This window comes from Dysidea avara, chromosome 14, assembly GCF_963678975.1.
Source record: "Dysidea avara chromosome 14, odDysAvar1.4, whole genome shotgun sequence".
NCBI lineage: Eukaryota > Metazoa > Porifera > Demospongiae > Dictyoceratida > Dysideidae > Dysidea > Dysidea avara.
In genome coordinates this window covers 13,959,127-13,974,512 of record NC_089285.1, presented here as the reverse complement: position 1 = coordinate 13,974,512, position 15,386 = coordinate 13,959,127, and the positions used below count along the sequence as shown (strand labels likewise).

Genomic DNA, 15,386 nt, shown 5'->3' with positions numbered 1-15,386 from the left:
ATCACTAACACTGCATTTTTCTTGTGCAAGTAGTACAACAGGTGACTCCTCACCTTGTGGCAATCTTGATTCTAATGTTGCAGTCTTCATCATCTTCATCGCTTTCATGATCATTGTCATCATCATCATCAGTCTCATTACAACTATTTACTCCTCCATTGATACGTTTTATCTTTACAGTTGAACCCCACAACAAATGCGTGCTAAACAGATCATTCATTCCAAGCTGTTCTATCATCACTTTTGCTCTGGTATGACTTCTTTCCACTATACCAAATATCTGCTCGTTAGAAACTGTTGAGAGAGAAATGTTATCCTTTTACACATTTTTGCCTACTTTGTGCTGGTGTTTTATAACTGCTACTCATACTTCGGGCTGCCCTAAATGTCACTTCACAACATTGTGAGCCTAGAAGCCAGGGTACAAACCATTTGTTGCCCTTAACATGGTCTCTTGTGGCTATTACATAGTTGATCAGTGCATGAGCATTAAACTGAAGTGTAACCTTTGTTCAGAGTTATCCATTTCCTCCAATAAAAATAAACCATATACCATAGTTTTTCTACTCTCTCAAGTGAATCCAAACTTTTATCTAGGTAACTGTCAATAAAATTTGTAATGAGGTCAACATAACATTGTGTAGCATTTGCTTGTGGTATTTCACCTGACCTGCAGATGTAATGTTCAATACAGCTTGAAAATTTTGTTTGTCCTTGTGATCAATATCTCTTTAACACAGTCCATGTTTGTCTTTGAAAGATAAGCTTTACTGCATGTAATTGACTACTGCTAACAAAAGATTTTCCCATGGATAATACAATCTGTGATTTAAGCAGTCTATGTTTTAATTTAACCGCAATGTAAACAATGTTTTGAATGTAACATATATGGTACCAGAGTGGCCAGTCAGGGGAAATAACTGGGATTTTGTAACAAGGTAGATGGGCAGTCAATGGTTCAGGCTGAGGAGTCTTGAACGATGTAGATACTTTCATGCTCTTCATCAATCTACTGTCCCCATCACTTCCAAAACTCAAAACTTTTATGTTTCGTTCAGTACACTGTTAATGATGTATTTCCACCTAATATTACTTCTTGAGCTTTAAATTTATTGTTAGTTCAAAGACAAGCTAACAACATAGGAGGTGCATTGCTACACAATGGCTGAGTCATATACACATATGCATATTTTGAAACAGGATTTCACTAAACATTTTCTCTATTGCTACAAATGAAACAGCTATAAATGAATCAACTACAAGTAAACCATTTCATTTAAAGGTAAAACAAAGCCCACACAGTAGTCAGTTTCCCCATCATAATCCACTCGTCCGACAACTCACAGTTCTGACAAAAGGCAAAGCTTCTGGCATATTCTGCTGAATCAGTTTATATGCCAGTGGGCCAGCTAATATGAAGAGAATCGTGGAAAACTTTTGTAATATTGGTAGGTGCCTATGATGTGTTGGATATTGTCCTTAATTTTTCTGAGTGTTATTAAAGATACTTGTGATGATGTCTGGTTGGAACCCCTTTCTGTAGACTCTGCAACTGAAATTTGGCTCAGCAGCATGGATAACTTCATTTTCTTCTGTTAACTTCTCAATACTGTCCAGCATTTTAAGGTTATCTGTTATATATGTTTGTGATAGATCAGATGCTGCTTTTACAAGAGATTGTGTGTGTGTTTTTGTTTGTTTGTTTTTTCATTTAGACCATGATAAAACTTACTTTGATTAACTCTTACAAGAGATTGTGTGTGTTTTTTGTTTTTTTTTGTTTGTTTTTTCATTCAGACCATAATAAAACTTACTTTGATTAATTCTCAGACTATTGTCCATTTGGTAGGATGGATTCTGGGACTGTAATCGGCTATTGACAGCATTTACCTGCGTACTGAAATACAATTCTCGAGACTAGTACAATTCAAAATCCTTTTGATGTATTTTCAACATTTACAGTAATAACACTGTATGATTTATCACGGCTACTATCTGTCTAATTAATTACATTGTCACTGGACACAGTAGTCAGTAGTGGCTTTGGAATTATGACTGGAAAAGCACTCCACTAGTTTACGCTGGTCATCCCTCAAAGTGTGGCCTACTCAGTTTCTTCAGTGTAAATAAATGCTCTCATGTGAAGCATCCTTTTCATCTATGTCACCAGTTATCTTTTCAAATGAAACTATGTCCCACTTAGTGCTGCTTAGAACAGAATTACTCCTTGCTGTTAATTTATTTCCTTAGATTCTTCAAGTTTCAATATGACATACATGGGAAACTTTGACAATATCTGCTGTACAACACTCTGCTGGTGACCGTCTTCCCTTTGAGACTTGAGCTGTCGAATTATTTTCTCTGTTGCTTAATAAGTGTTCTTAACTTCTTTAAATCGATTTGAAGCAGTCACCAGGTGCTGCAGCTGAGAATAAAGAGCTTCCACAATATGTTCCCTTTTACCAAACCTTTCCTTTAACAAATCTATAACAACAGGATAATTATCATTTGTTACTGTTATCCCATAAATAACAGAAGCCACTGCCCCTCTGACTGAACCCTTTAAGTAACTAAACTTATTGACATTAGAAATGGCCATTTGTTGATGAACAGATGTATTACATACATCCCCAGTGTAAAACGTTACCATCAAACATCAGTAGAGTGAGTTTTGGCAGCTTCATCGGTAGATTAGGTGGCTGTTGTTCCTCAACCAAAGGTTCCTTCGGTAAAGGTCGCCGTTCTACCCTTTCTTGCAGTCTCAATGCTTTCTTCAGACAAGCCTGTAGGCAAGCACTTGTCTCCCTTGAATCAAGCAGTAATTCAACAAACCCATCATCACCTTCCGCTGCCCAGAGGTATTCTTTCTCCTCTGCTTCGACCACTGTTTTGGAGTCACCCTTGAGTTCCTTTAGTAGTGCTTTCCACTCTCTCCAACAAAGCTGTATTGGTGTCCATTCGATGAACCAAGTCTTCTATCTCCGTTTCCTCCTTCTCCAAATCCTTGTCATTAATAGGCATCATGAAAATGACTCTCGTGTTCTTTATGTAGCCTTGTAAGCGAGCCCTAGTCGGCTCCAAGAACTTGCAAACGCATCTTCAAATTTACAATAGTGCTGGTCATTTTCAATAAGAGGGTCTGGTAAATGTTTTACCTCTTTAAATTTTTCTTTTGACATATGAAGAGGCTTGCATATTGTGCAATCATCTGTTTCCACATTTTTAAAGAAACAGGTTCTTGTTCTACAACAGTGGTTATAAAATGACTAGATCAGTTTTGTCAGCTATGCCTTTTTTTTCTTCTATCAGTAGTAGACAGTAAAGGCTCAACTACTTTGAGCACATCCCAAAACTCTTAAATTTCTTCTCCAGATAAGCTATCAAATGTTTTAACCTTCTCTAAATGATGCACTACATCACTTAGTAAAGCTATAGTGGCCAGGGATCTAATGATTTTTTGACTTCTTGTTGAAAAGGCCCTACAACTTTTCTAACTAATTGTGTCATGTTACAATTTTTGACTGCTACTTCAGCTGCATCACTCATTCTAGACTGCATCATACCAACACTATGCAACCCCCAAGATTTAGAATCGACATCATTCTTTCCACAGGGTTCCTCCAGGAGTGGTGTGGAGCAGTGCATGCTGCACACAGGTAGTCCAGATTTAAATTTAAAAACAATGCAATCAAAGCTAATTGAGTCAATATGTATGTAGTTCTGTGATCAGGACCTCCATCAGTATAAAGAAACAAAATGGATTTTGATCCTATATCTGTATATAACAGGTCATGTAGCTCAGCACAGTATCTATAAATTGCTGCACAGTAGTGGCTATTTATATGATCTTGACGAAACTGCCTCTTTTGAATGACCACTTTTATAGGTAAACGCTTTCAAAACTTGGAAGCCACCTTAGTTCTGAAATTTTTTTGGACAAAATTGTAAGCAGACCCACTGAATAAAAGGGATTGGAGCTCCCTCAGGACATGTTTTAGAAACTTAATCCACTAGATCACAGACTGATAAGGCTTTAGCCATGTACACTGTCTCATCATGGCATCTTTCATGTACAGCTGTACATTCATTCAAGAAAGTGAAACACTTCTGCCAAAATGCCTCATACTTATCACTTTCATTTGTGTTTTGGTGCCTGAGATCTATCTGTGGAAGAATACACTGAACTGATGAGAAAGAAGGCAACTAATTCCATGTCAGTTTAAATCCATGCCAGAAAGGTAACCTTCACATGTGTCCTTTGTCACTTTCTCCTGAGACTCACAACACTTTTCTATAAAAGAAAAATAACTCTGACGACGTCACGTTTGAAAATGGTGTTCTGCTTACGGATTATAGTTTCTTGAATATTTCTATACCCTGCCTGTTCCTTAACAAGTTGGTCAGAGTTCTCTTTTTTTGTTTTAAGTAACTCCTTTTGTTCGGTGTTAGCCTATAGGAATGCAAACATTAACCAGGCTACAATCATGCAGTGTTTAACCTTTTCAAGCTCGTCCTGGAGTTCTTTCATCCTTCGTTCAATTGAATTGATATTATCCGGATCTTCCATAAGTTGTAAGAAAGGACAAAAGCTTCTCTGAGTTCCATACACCTTTTTATTGAAGACTTAATAATCGCTCCAATGCTTTTGTAATGACTTCATCCATATCAGCTCCATCTGGAGAGCTATCCTGTCTAGCCTGAAGGGCTGGGACAGAGCTATGAGAATCATTCGATGTGTCCGTTTCCGACTTGCTAGACATATTCTCAATCTAGAGACTGTACGACTTTGAACGACTTTGCCAGTGACTCAAATTGCTTCGATTCTTTTGTAAGAATTTACTAGAAGTCGTATACTAACATGCATAATATGAAATTACTTATTATTAGGGGTGGGCGATACATGTAGCAGCTAACATTGTAACACAAACCGGGATGGCACGAACTGTTGGACCTGTTTGTGCACAGTAGTTTCGTTGTAGTGGCACTGAAGATATGTCGGTGAAGGAAAATTGTTTTTTTAATGATTAGATTTTTGAAAATTCACAGGGAAGAGTAAAAGCATCATTTAAATTGTTGTTGTTGTTTTTTTTACTAGAAAAAGGTATTAGTTTAACACCCAGCTAGTGCAGAGCCCAATGTAGTATGCCAAGAATGATTCCATAATATTTTGGGGTTGTATAGGTAAGAAATTCTGATGTTGTAAGGCAAGGGTAGAGTATTGATTCAAAGTTACCAGCGACTTTGACCAACTGGGATTTCCATGTTGCACTTATGTATGTCTCCTTCCCTTTGGCCTTCCCCACAACATCTTGTGTTGTTGGTCTCACAACAGTATCCTGCTTGTTACTTGTAGAGGTCTGAGTGGTGATGGCTGGGCCTGCACAGGCCATGGGGAAGGTGGTTTCTGTATCTGCCATTTCCATCCAGTCTGGTAAGCCAAGTTGGTGCTTGTGGCTAAATTCTGAAGTCCCAAATGCTTTCCAGGCAGCTAGTTTCATTCTTTTGAATCACACTACAGGGTGTAGCTGCTACTTTCCCTGGGGGTCTAATCGTAGATCCTTGTTGTAAGGGAGAAGGGGAATTCCCCTACCAGGTCTAGGTAGTACCATGAGGTTTATTCTGCCATACTAGGGCAATTAACACAACCTTGCTGTGTTCCATCCTGAAGGCATCTCTGAAGTTGTTGAATCTACAAAATTTTGTTTACATGGGAAATCCAATAAGTATAACTGTAAAATTTGCTCTCTAACAAATAAGAGATGCCTTCAGTGCCTTCAGGGTGGAACAGTGTTCCCATAAGTTATGTTAGTATCTAATTGTCCATATTAGCTGGTTATCACTCTGTAATATTGCTGGTGTTTTGAAACTACCATTTTTTAAATTGTAAAATAATTTTTGTATGTAGAAACTTGTACGAAAATTTCTTACATGAAAGTTCAAAAGATCAAACTACTCTAATAGAGCAGTCATTCACATAAATTATACAAAAATATTTTTACACAAACATTTTTTTGCACAAAATTAAAGCAAATTACTACCTATCTTAGTCTGCACGTTGAGTCAATATACTATATGGTGTAAAGCATTCGCCCATAATACCTCCTTCCAAATTTGAACATATAGTTCAAAATTATGCTTTAGTGTTTTGAACTATTCATCTAAACTTATTACGATTATTAAGTTGAATCCCCAGTACTAACATTGCACTCCGTCACAAACTAATTTTGTCATCACAAGATAATATTTTATTGTAATCAAGATAATTGTAGTTGTAATAACGATGTAATAAAAACAATTGTAGCTAGTTCACACACACACAAAAAGAAAACAATCAGTAGAGTGTAGCTATGATGGTTCACTGCTTATCTGCACCTCCGCTCTCTGTACCAAGAACAAGAGCTTTTATTATACAAAAGAGAGATCAGATTGTTGTAAAAAGTACTTGGTAGCTATTACTGTTGGGAGTAATGTGTTACATAATATTATTACTGTTGTGGTAACAAAGTAATATAACGAAATACGCTATAAAAGCAGGTAATATAATGCAAGTTACTTTACTTACAAATGTAACGCATTACCTAAGTAATATAGTTACTGTAACGAGTCTAATATTACGTAATATTATTACTACAAGTAACGAAGTTACTAATCTCGTTAGTTATCCTGCTTTCTGGTAAGTTGTGTTTATAAAAATGAAAGAACTCTAAATGTTCATGTCTATCAGGTGCTAGAAAACTTTCTTCCACCACTTAACAGTTCTGAATAGATCTCTTGGAATCAAAGTAATTTATTTCTCTGTAAAATTTTGTATTTTGTCACGAGATAAAATATCTGGGTGCCCCCCCCCCCCCCCCCCCCCAGAAGCTATAGACCATGTGCACGCTAGTGAAACTTCAAGCCATAGCAACTTTTTTCTGGTTTCTGCCAGACCTTGCCTTGGTATGCACAGGGTCTAGACATTTGAAAGTTCACTAGAATCAACAAAGGTAGTATGCAGTGAGAAACTTCAAGTTCCTCCTTGCTTACAAAAAAGCACTTTAAAGATATGCATGATGAAATCGTCACTGCAGGGTCTGCTTAGAAAGCAGACTTAGTCATGTAACAACACTCAGAAGCCTTATTATCAATCACGAAACTTAAAGTCTATGTCTATGCCAAATTTCACAATCCAAAAAAGGGTTGGGATTGTTGGTTTGGTATGGAATGACCCTTAGTCAACATAACTGGAACCCCTTGCCTTCTTGTGATGTAATACAACATTTGTACATGCAGGTTGTGCAATGTTATGCACCAAGAATTCACTGTAATTAATTTAATTTTGATATACAAATGTATACACAATCATGATACAATTTCTGTGGGTTCAGCATGTAATAAGCTTTAGTCTTCCTACTTTGTGATCTTTGTGCCACTTAATATCTGAGCAAGATAATTTGAAATAAGGCATATGCATTGCAAGCGTCCTAACAATCATAATGAAAACTTCTTTTGATTGCCGTTCGAAATTGCTTTGTTATGTCAAGCTTAGTAAGCTTACTGATTCTGTCCTTAACAGCAAGAGATGGAGGGCACCGGAGTTGATTAATGCAACAACTACACCATCAACTGTGCTATCAGCTACATCATCCACCATAATATCATTCACCCTGCTACCAACAACAGCCAATCTCTTGCATGGAGTGTGGATGTTCATCATAGTGATGTAAAGTAAGCCTGGCAGAGCAGCTACCTGGCATAGTTGAAGCTGAAGCATCTCTGTTCGCCAAGGCAGTAGTTGAAACTGTGATAGATGGCAAAAACACATCTACTGCATTTTTACAAACTTTTACTCTTACTTTATCAAGAGACCCTTACATCACTCAAATAAAATAAACATTTCTTACACATTTTAGGGGCCTGAATACGATTCTCAGTGTCTATTTCCATTCCTGTGTGTTTGACTTCCACTTCAAACAGTTTGTATCACTGTTCAAGGAACATCTTCCTAAAGCTTGATCTCTACAAGTTACATCAGTTCCACAGCCAACACAACATTGCAGTATATGACCTCTAGTAAATTCTGTATGATTGTAGCTCGGTTAATGTTTGTCAGCCAGTTTTAGTAATTGTCTTTCCCATGACATTTATGCATACCTTTGCCATTGCAACAAATTGTTCTCTTGCATGAACCCAGCCTGCTTTTATGAACTATCCTCCATCCAACATTCCCTTCCATGCCTTCACGGTAAATGCTGTCCATGAGCGCTGAAACACAGCAGGTTACCACTTGCACTTACCACTTGCACTTACCACTTGCGCTTACCACTTGCACTTACCTTGTAGTCTAGGACCTGACTTAATTATGTATGCACTTCATGCACATCTCAACTTTGTTTAGGGTAAATTGACCCCAAGGAGCAACATGAGGTATGTGCCAAAATCTCCATCCACTGCGAAATATGTGAAAATGACCACGCCCTTTTTATTACATTTAATTTTAAGATATAGTTATATCCATTGAAGCTACAGATACTGCGTTACCAGTGTTCAAAATGGTCATGTTTAGGCAGTAAAGCATGGAATTGTTAGTTCTATATACAAAAAGGTAGAACACATGCGTGTGACTATTAAAAGGAAAATTTGCATAGCTAATCTAATCAAAAACAGCCAAGCTGTAAAAAAAGGAGTGCGGCCCTTGATAAGGCTATGGTGAAAAAGATGTGAAATCCAAGGTGGCGGCCAAGAAATGGCTGTGATGGTAGGTTAATGGTAAAAATTTTAATAACGACAATTCAGGTGAATTTGGTGCCACTTGGTCAATTGGCACAAAATTCACCCGAATTGTCGTTATTAAAATTTTTATCATTAACCTACCATCACAGCCATTTCTTGGCCGCCACCTTGGTTTTCACATCTTTTTTCACCATAGCCTTTTCAAGGGCCGCACTCCTTTTTTTACAGCTTGGCTGTTTTTGATTAGATTTCACTTCTTTTTGTATTTGTTTACCCCAAAGCCGGCCTATGGCCAGCTTTGGGGTTTTTTAACCTATATATTTTTCTTTACCACAGGAAAAAGAAAAAGATGAAGCAGATTTTATAAATACTTTAACTCATTCTGATTTTATCAGTAAATGTACAAATTATATATATAATGCATATATCAAGAGTTCATAATATAAAAAGAGAGCATATATGTATTACATGTCAATTAATCCCCACAGGATAATTTGCAGCTGATCTCTCTACTGGGTGACTTGAAATGTAGCTGAACTCTCTACAGGGTGATCTGCTTGTATGTAGATGAACTCTTTACAGGATTCTCTCTACAGGGTGACTTGACTCTAGCTGAACTCTCTGCAGGGTTATCTGTTTGTAGTTGAATTCTCTACAGGGTGATTTGTTTGCAGCTGATGAACTCTCTACAAGGTAACTTCTTCTAGCTGATCTGTCTACAGGGTGACTTGTTTCTAGCTGGTCTCTCTACAGGGCGATTTGTTTGTAGTTGAATTCTCTACAGGGTGATGTGTTTGCTGCTGAACTCTCTACATGGTGGTTGCTTTGTAGCTGAACTCTCTAAAAAGTGACTTCTTCTAGCTGAACTCTCTACAGGGTGATCTTTTCATAGCTGAACTCTCTACATGTTGATTTGTTTGCAGCTGAACTCTCTACATGATGATTTCTTTGTAGCTGAACTCTCTACAAGGTAACTTCTTCTAGCTGATCTTTCTACAGGGCGATTTTTTGTAGCTGAGTTCTCTACAGGATGTTTGTTTGCAGCTGAATTCTCTACGTGGTGGTTTCTTTATAGCTGAACTCTCTACAAGGTGACTTCTTCTAGCTGATCTCTCTACAGGGTGATTTGTTTGTAGCTGAACTCTCTACAAGGTGATACTTCTAGGTGATCTCTCTACAGGATGACTTGTTTCTAACTGAACTCTCAACAGGGTGATCTGTTCATAGCTGAACTTTCTACTGGGTGATTTGTTTGCAGCTGAACTCTCTACATGGTAGTTTCTTCTAGCTGAACTCTCTACAGGGTGACTTGTTTCTAGCTGATCTCTCTGCAGGGTGATCTGTTCATAGCTGAACTTTCTACAGGGTGATTTGTTTGCAGCTGAACTCTCTACATGGTAGTTTCTTTGTAGCTGAATTCTCTACAATGTGACTTCTTCTAGCTGAACTCTCTACAAGGTGACTTGTTTTCTAGCTGATCTCTCTACAGGGTGACTTGTTTCTAGCTGAACTCTCTACAGGTGATTTGTTTGTAGCTGAACTCTCTACATGATGGTTTTGTTGTAGCTGAACTCTCTACAAGGTAACTTCTTCTAGCTGATCTTTTTACAGGGCATATTTGTTTGTAGCTGAGTTCTCTACAGGGTGATTTGTTTGCAGCTGAACTCTCTACATGGGAGTTTCATTGTAACTGAACTCTCTACAATGTGACTTCTTCTAGCTGAACTCTCTACAGGGTGACTTGTTTCAAGCTGATCTCTCTACAGGTGATTTGTTTGTAGCTGAACTCTGGTTTCTTTGTAGCTGAACTCTCTACAAGGTAACTTCTTCTAGCTGATCTTTCTACAGGGTGATTTGTTTGTAGCTGAATTCTCTACAGGGTGATTTATTTGCAGCTGAACTCTCTACAAGGTGACTTCTTCTAGCTGAACTCTCTACAGAGTGATTGATTTTTTTTGCAGCTGAACTCTCTACATGCATGGTGGTAGCTTTGTAGCTGAACTCTCTAAAAGGTGACTTATTCTAGCTGAACTCTCTACAGGGTGATCTTTTCATAGCTGAACTCTCTACAGGATGATTTGTTTGCAGCTGAACTCTCTACATGATGATTTCATTGTAGCTGAACTCTCTACAGGGTGATTTGTTTGTAGCTGAACTCCCTACAAGGTAACTTCTTCTAGCTGATCTATCTACAGGGTGATTTGTTTGTAGCTGAGTTCTCTACAGGGTGTTTGTTTGCAGCTGAACTCTCTACATGGTAGTTTCTTTGTAGCTGAACTCTCTACAATGTGACTTCTTCTAGCTGAACTCTCTACAGGGTGACTTGTTTCTAGCTAATCTCTCTACAGGGTGACTTGTTTCTAGCTGAACTCTCTACAGGTGATTTGTTTGCAGCTGAACTCTCTACATGGTGGTTTCTTTGTAGCTGAACTATCTACAGAGTGATTGATTTTTTTGCAGCTGAACTCTCTACATTGTGGTTTCTTTGTAACTGAACTCTCTACAGTGTGATTTGTTTGTAACTGAACTCTCTGCAGGGTGATCTGTTCGTAGCTGAACTCCCTACAAGGTAACTTCTTCTAGCTGATCTTTCTACAGGGCGATTTGTTTGTAGTTGAACTCTCTACATGGTAGTTTCTTTGTAGCTGAACTCTCTACAATGTGACTTCTTCTAGCTGAACTCTCTACAGGGTGACTTGTTTCTAGCTGATCTCTCTACAGGGTGACTTGTTTCTTGCTGAACTCTCTACAGGGGATTTGTTTGCAGCTGAACTCTCTATAAGGTAACTTCTTCTACCTGATCTTTCTACAGGGTGATTTGTTTGTAGCTGAATTCTCTACAGGGTGACTTGTTTCTAGCTGATCTCTGTACAGGGTGACTTGTTCCTGCTGAACTCTCTACAGGTGATTTGTTTGCAGCTGAACTCTCTTACATGGTGGTTTCTTTGTAGCTGAACTCTCTACAAGGTTACTTCTTCTAGCTGATCTCTCTACAACGTGACTTGTTTCTAACTGAACTCTCTACAGTGTGATCTGTTCATAGCGGAACTTTCTACTGGGTGATTTGTTTGTAGCTGAACACTTTGCATGATTGCTTCTTTGTAACTGAACTCTCTACAAGGTAACTTCTTCTAGCTGATCTCTCTACAGGGCAATTTGTTTGAGCTGAACTCTCTACATGATGGTTTCTTTGTAGCTGAACTCTCTATTAGGTACCTTCTTCTGGCTGATCTGACTACAAGGTGACTTGTTTGTAACTGAATTCCCTACAGAATAATTTGCAATGTAATATAATTGAGTAAATTATAAATGCAGCTGAATGCTTTATTAGGGTGACTGTTCTATTATAGTATCTCGATCTCGCATTTGCTACACGTAGTTGCCTTTCGAATCATAACTCAGTGGTTTGTAATCCGATTCTTCTGTATTACTGCAAGGACTTTCTATGATGTTTATTCCAGCTACATACTGACTTTCAGCTCATTGCTCTAAGCGGTTTGCCTGATAGACACGAAAACTATTAGTTTTTTATTCATAAAAATTGATCGCGTAATTTTGACACAGGTCGGGTTTTGTGTCATATCTCCGTGGTCTTTATCCCGATTCCTTTCAAACCACAAAAAGGCACTCCTACGATGGTTGCTCCATCTACATAGCAATTTTCAACTGATTCCTCCAAGGGGTTTACCCTGTAGGCGTGACAGACCTTCGACCTTATTTTACGCACATAATCGGTCATAACTCCGTGTATGTTCATCGGATTCCTACCAAAGTTGGTACACAGATCCGCCTTAATGAGCCCTTTAAGTGTGCCAAATTTCAGCCCGATCCGAGCACGCATTCGTGTTTTATGGTGGATTTTGTGAAGTGTGCGAAATGAAGTAGAAGAAGAAAAAAACGAAGAAATTAAAACGAAAATTTGTTCGCTCGTATCTTGGAAATGGCTGGAGCGATTTTCTTCAAATTTGGTGTGTATACTCCCCTTACTGGCCGGCACCTCTCTAGCAAATTTGGTTCTAATCGGATAAGAGATCACAGAGCTACATAGGTGTGAAAATTGCGTTTTCTTTCTTCCTGTTAATATACTCACGGGTGACACGCCGGCTTCTTGGGCCGCACGACACACTACCGTGTGTCTTGATGTATTATCAAGATTTCATAAGTAAGTGAATTCTGACAAAAAAAATTGACAGGGTTCATTTATACTGTACACTCATTGATACTGTTCATTCATTGATAGAGTTCTTGCAGCTTTGCATTTGCTTTGTTTGTTTGACAATTGAATCAAGAATAGCACCGGTTAGAAAAAGCTGAAGTATTTGTAATGGAGTTTTGTATTCCTTGGTCCTGGGAACAGTACCTAGTGAATCAGATTTATATGTGGGCAGTGTAGCGGGAGGGTCCTTGGATTTGACTTGTCCAAACTTCCACTTCATATCAAGATCCCTACATAACCACAATGCACAAACAGGGTAAGAAATGCCTGGAGCTGCCTGCCCCTTCATATAAAAGGGAAGGGTCTGGTGAAATACAGATCCCATATCATTGCTGGAGGAATATAAATACACTGCTTGCATGTGACATATAATGCATTATTAAATCACACCAATCATACAGAAAGCATTCCGTTGCCAAGCAATAACTGTCTCTTACAGACATTGGCATGCACTGATTGGCTAGCACAGGGTTCTGCGCTAGAAATAGTGTGGGATCACCAGGCCCTTCCTTTTTATGTGAAGGGGTAGGTGGTGTCAAACTAACTAAATTCATGCTTTTTGATACAATACATTGATATAAATAATGTTAATACCCAGTCTCTGAATCTTTATGTTCTTTTCCTTTACCAGATGGCTTAGCTTGACTAGGATGTTTTTGTTGTCTATTCCTGCCCTTTCAGAATCATTTTTCTTTACATTGTTGCTACCACTTCCAGAATCTTTTGCCTGTTTCTGAGCAATATCTTTTAGTTGTTTACTCTTTCTCTTGCTCTGAACCACAGGCTTTTGTTTCTTAGCAACTAGAACTTGCACTTTGCTATCATCACTTTCATCTGTGGTGGATCCACAGCCTACACTTTCCCCACACCAAGAAGTAACACCACTTATGCATAATTCTTGTAACTAAAAAAAAAAAGATCATATTAAGCGCGCGATAACCAGTAATTCTACAACCATCTGTCAAGCAACCAGCAATTCCTGCAAAAGAGCTCACCTGTAAAACAAATAAGGTAGTCATCATTTACCAAAGTTAATTTGCAATAAAACAATATGTGGGTCTTTTGGACCACCATTAAGTTTCTATGACATAATTATTAATTAATTAATAATAATCCAATCCGTGTCACTAAATACTAATGCAAAACTGAGCTAATTGGTCAATTACATGAAGAGTTATTGGTAACTAAACTTAGAAAGTTGAAAATGCTATAACACAGCTTTTCACACTTAATGCATGGTATATAAGCAAAATATAATCATAAGATAAATCCTCTCATTGTTCAAAAGTCTGATCATCAGCTGTAAAATCTGAAATATCATCATGTTGTTACATATCCCTTGGCATTCTCCACATGCAGCAAGACCTGCCTTGTGACACTATTCACATCAGAGTTTAATGAGTAATAGTCTAAGGAATTTCTATTTGTTATCATATTTTGCCAAGGCTATTAAGGACTTTTGTGTTACTTGGTTAAAAGCCTTGATAGCACTTCAATGACATTTTCCAGGTCTTCCTTTGTGTGAAGGTGACAATTTGAGGACACTCTGGAATAATGTTTTAATTAAGCAAATCAACTCTTTTATACAAATTCTAATGAGGAAAACTTTTAGTTAACGTGATTGCAAAAATGTAATACATATAACCAATTACTACATGTATATGTCTATGTGTGACTGCTCTGTAGTGCATGTGAATGACACGTTTGCGTGTTATTTATTTTACATTAGTCATGCTCATTACTCATTCATAAGGTGTAGTTTGATGTTGGAGACTTCAGTAATGTACACACACTGAGTACCAGGCAACAGAACTAGTCAGGTATGCTGCAGCATTACTACTATAATACATATATTATAATGCATATATTATAATGCATATATAGTGTTGGCAGGCTTGGCTCTTGGGCAGTCTCCAGAAAGCAGTCAGCTAATCAAAAGAAGAATGAAGGATTGATATACTCAGTTACTGCAATTTGAAACTAAGAGATTACTTTTTGTGTAATGTAAAGTGCCATTTAGTGGCTAAATTTCATTCTTTATAATGAAATTAACCAAGTATCTTTTAATGATCTCAAACTCTCAACTTCTTGTAACTTTTCTTAATGCTCCAGATCTTTCTGCAAATTCATGGAATAATAAACAATATTTTGGGTGATTTTTGCCCATTTCTAGCTATTTAGGATATATTTATTGCAGAACCCCTCTTTTCAAATGTCTGGTAACTGTAATGTTTATGACCTTGCATGACATACTACTAATTTGGAATTGGAAACCATGCAGTTAGCATATTTCCTATAACTAGAACCTCCCCTGATTGTTGGTGTAATGGGATACAAACCAGTCTAAATTGGTAGTGCAGTAATACTTGTGGCTCGGGACACACAGCTAATTGGTACACAAGTGCTATTTACCAACACCAGACAATTTTACATAGCAATCCTAAATCATGCATCATGC

General features: G+C 37.8%; 1 long non-coding RNA gene across 2 annotated transcripts in view; it reads left to right on the top strand.

The window, feature by feature from the left end:
- LOC136244914 (uncharacterized) overlaps positions 1-14,980 on the top strand; it is a 33,800-nt gene extending 18,820 nt beyond the window's left edge. Inside the window, exons 2-3 of one of the 2 annotated variants that reach the window (XR_010695648.1) lie at positions 14,682-14,748; positions 14,813-14,980. This is a non-coding gene — a long non-coding RNA (uncharacterized lncRNA). Of the gene's footprint in view, positions 1-9,030; positions 14,749-14,812 lie in introns of those variants that run through there. The other variant, XR_010695647.1, reaches the window with a different exon arrangement.
- The last annotated feature ends 406 nt before the right edge of the window (positions 14,981-15,386 follow it).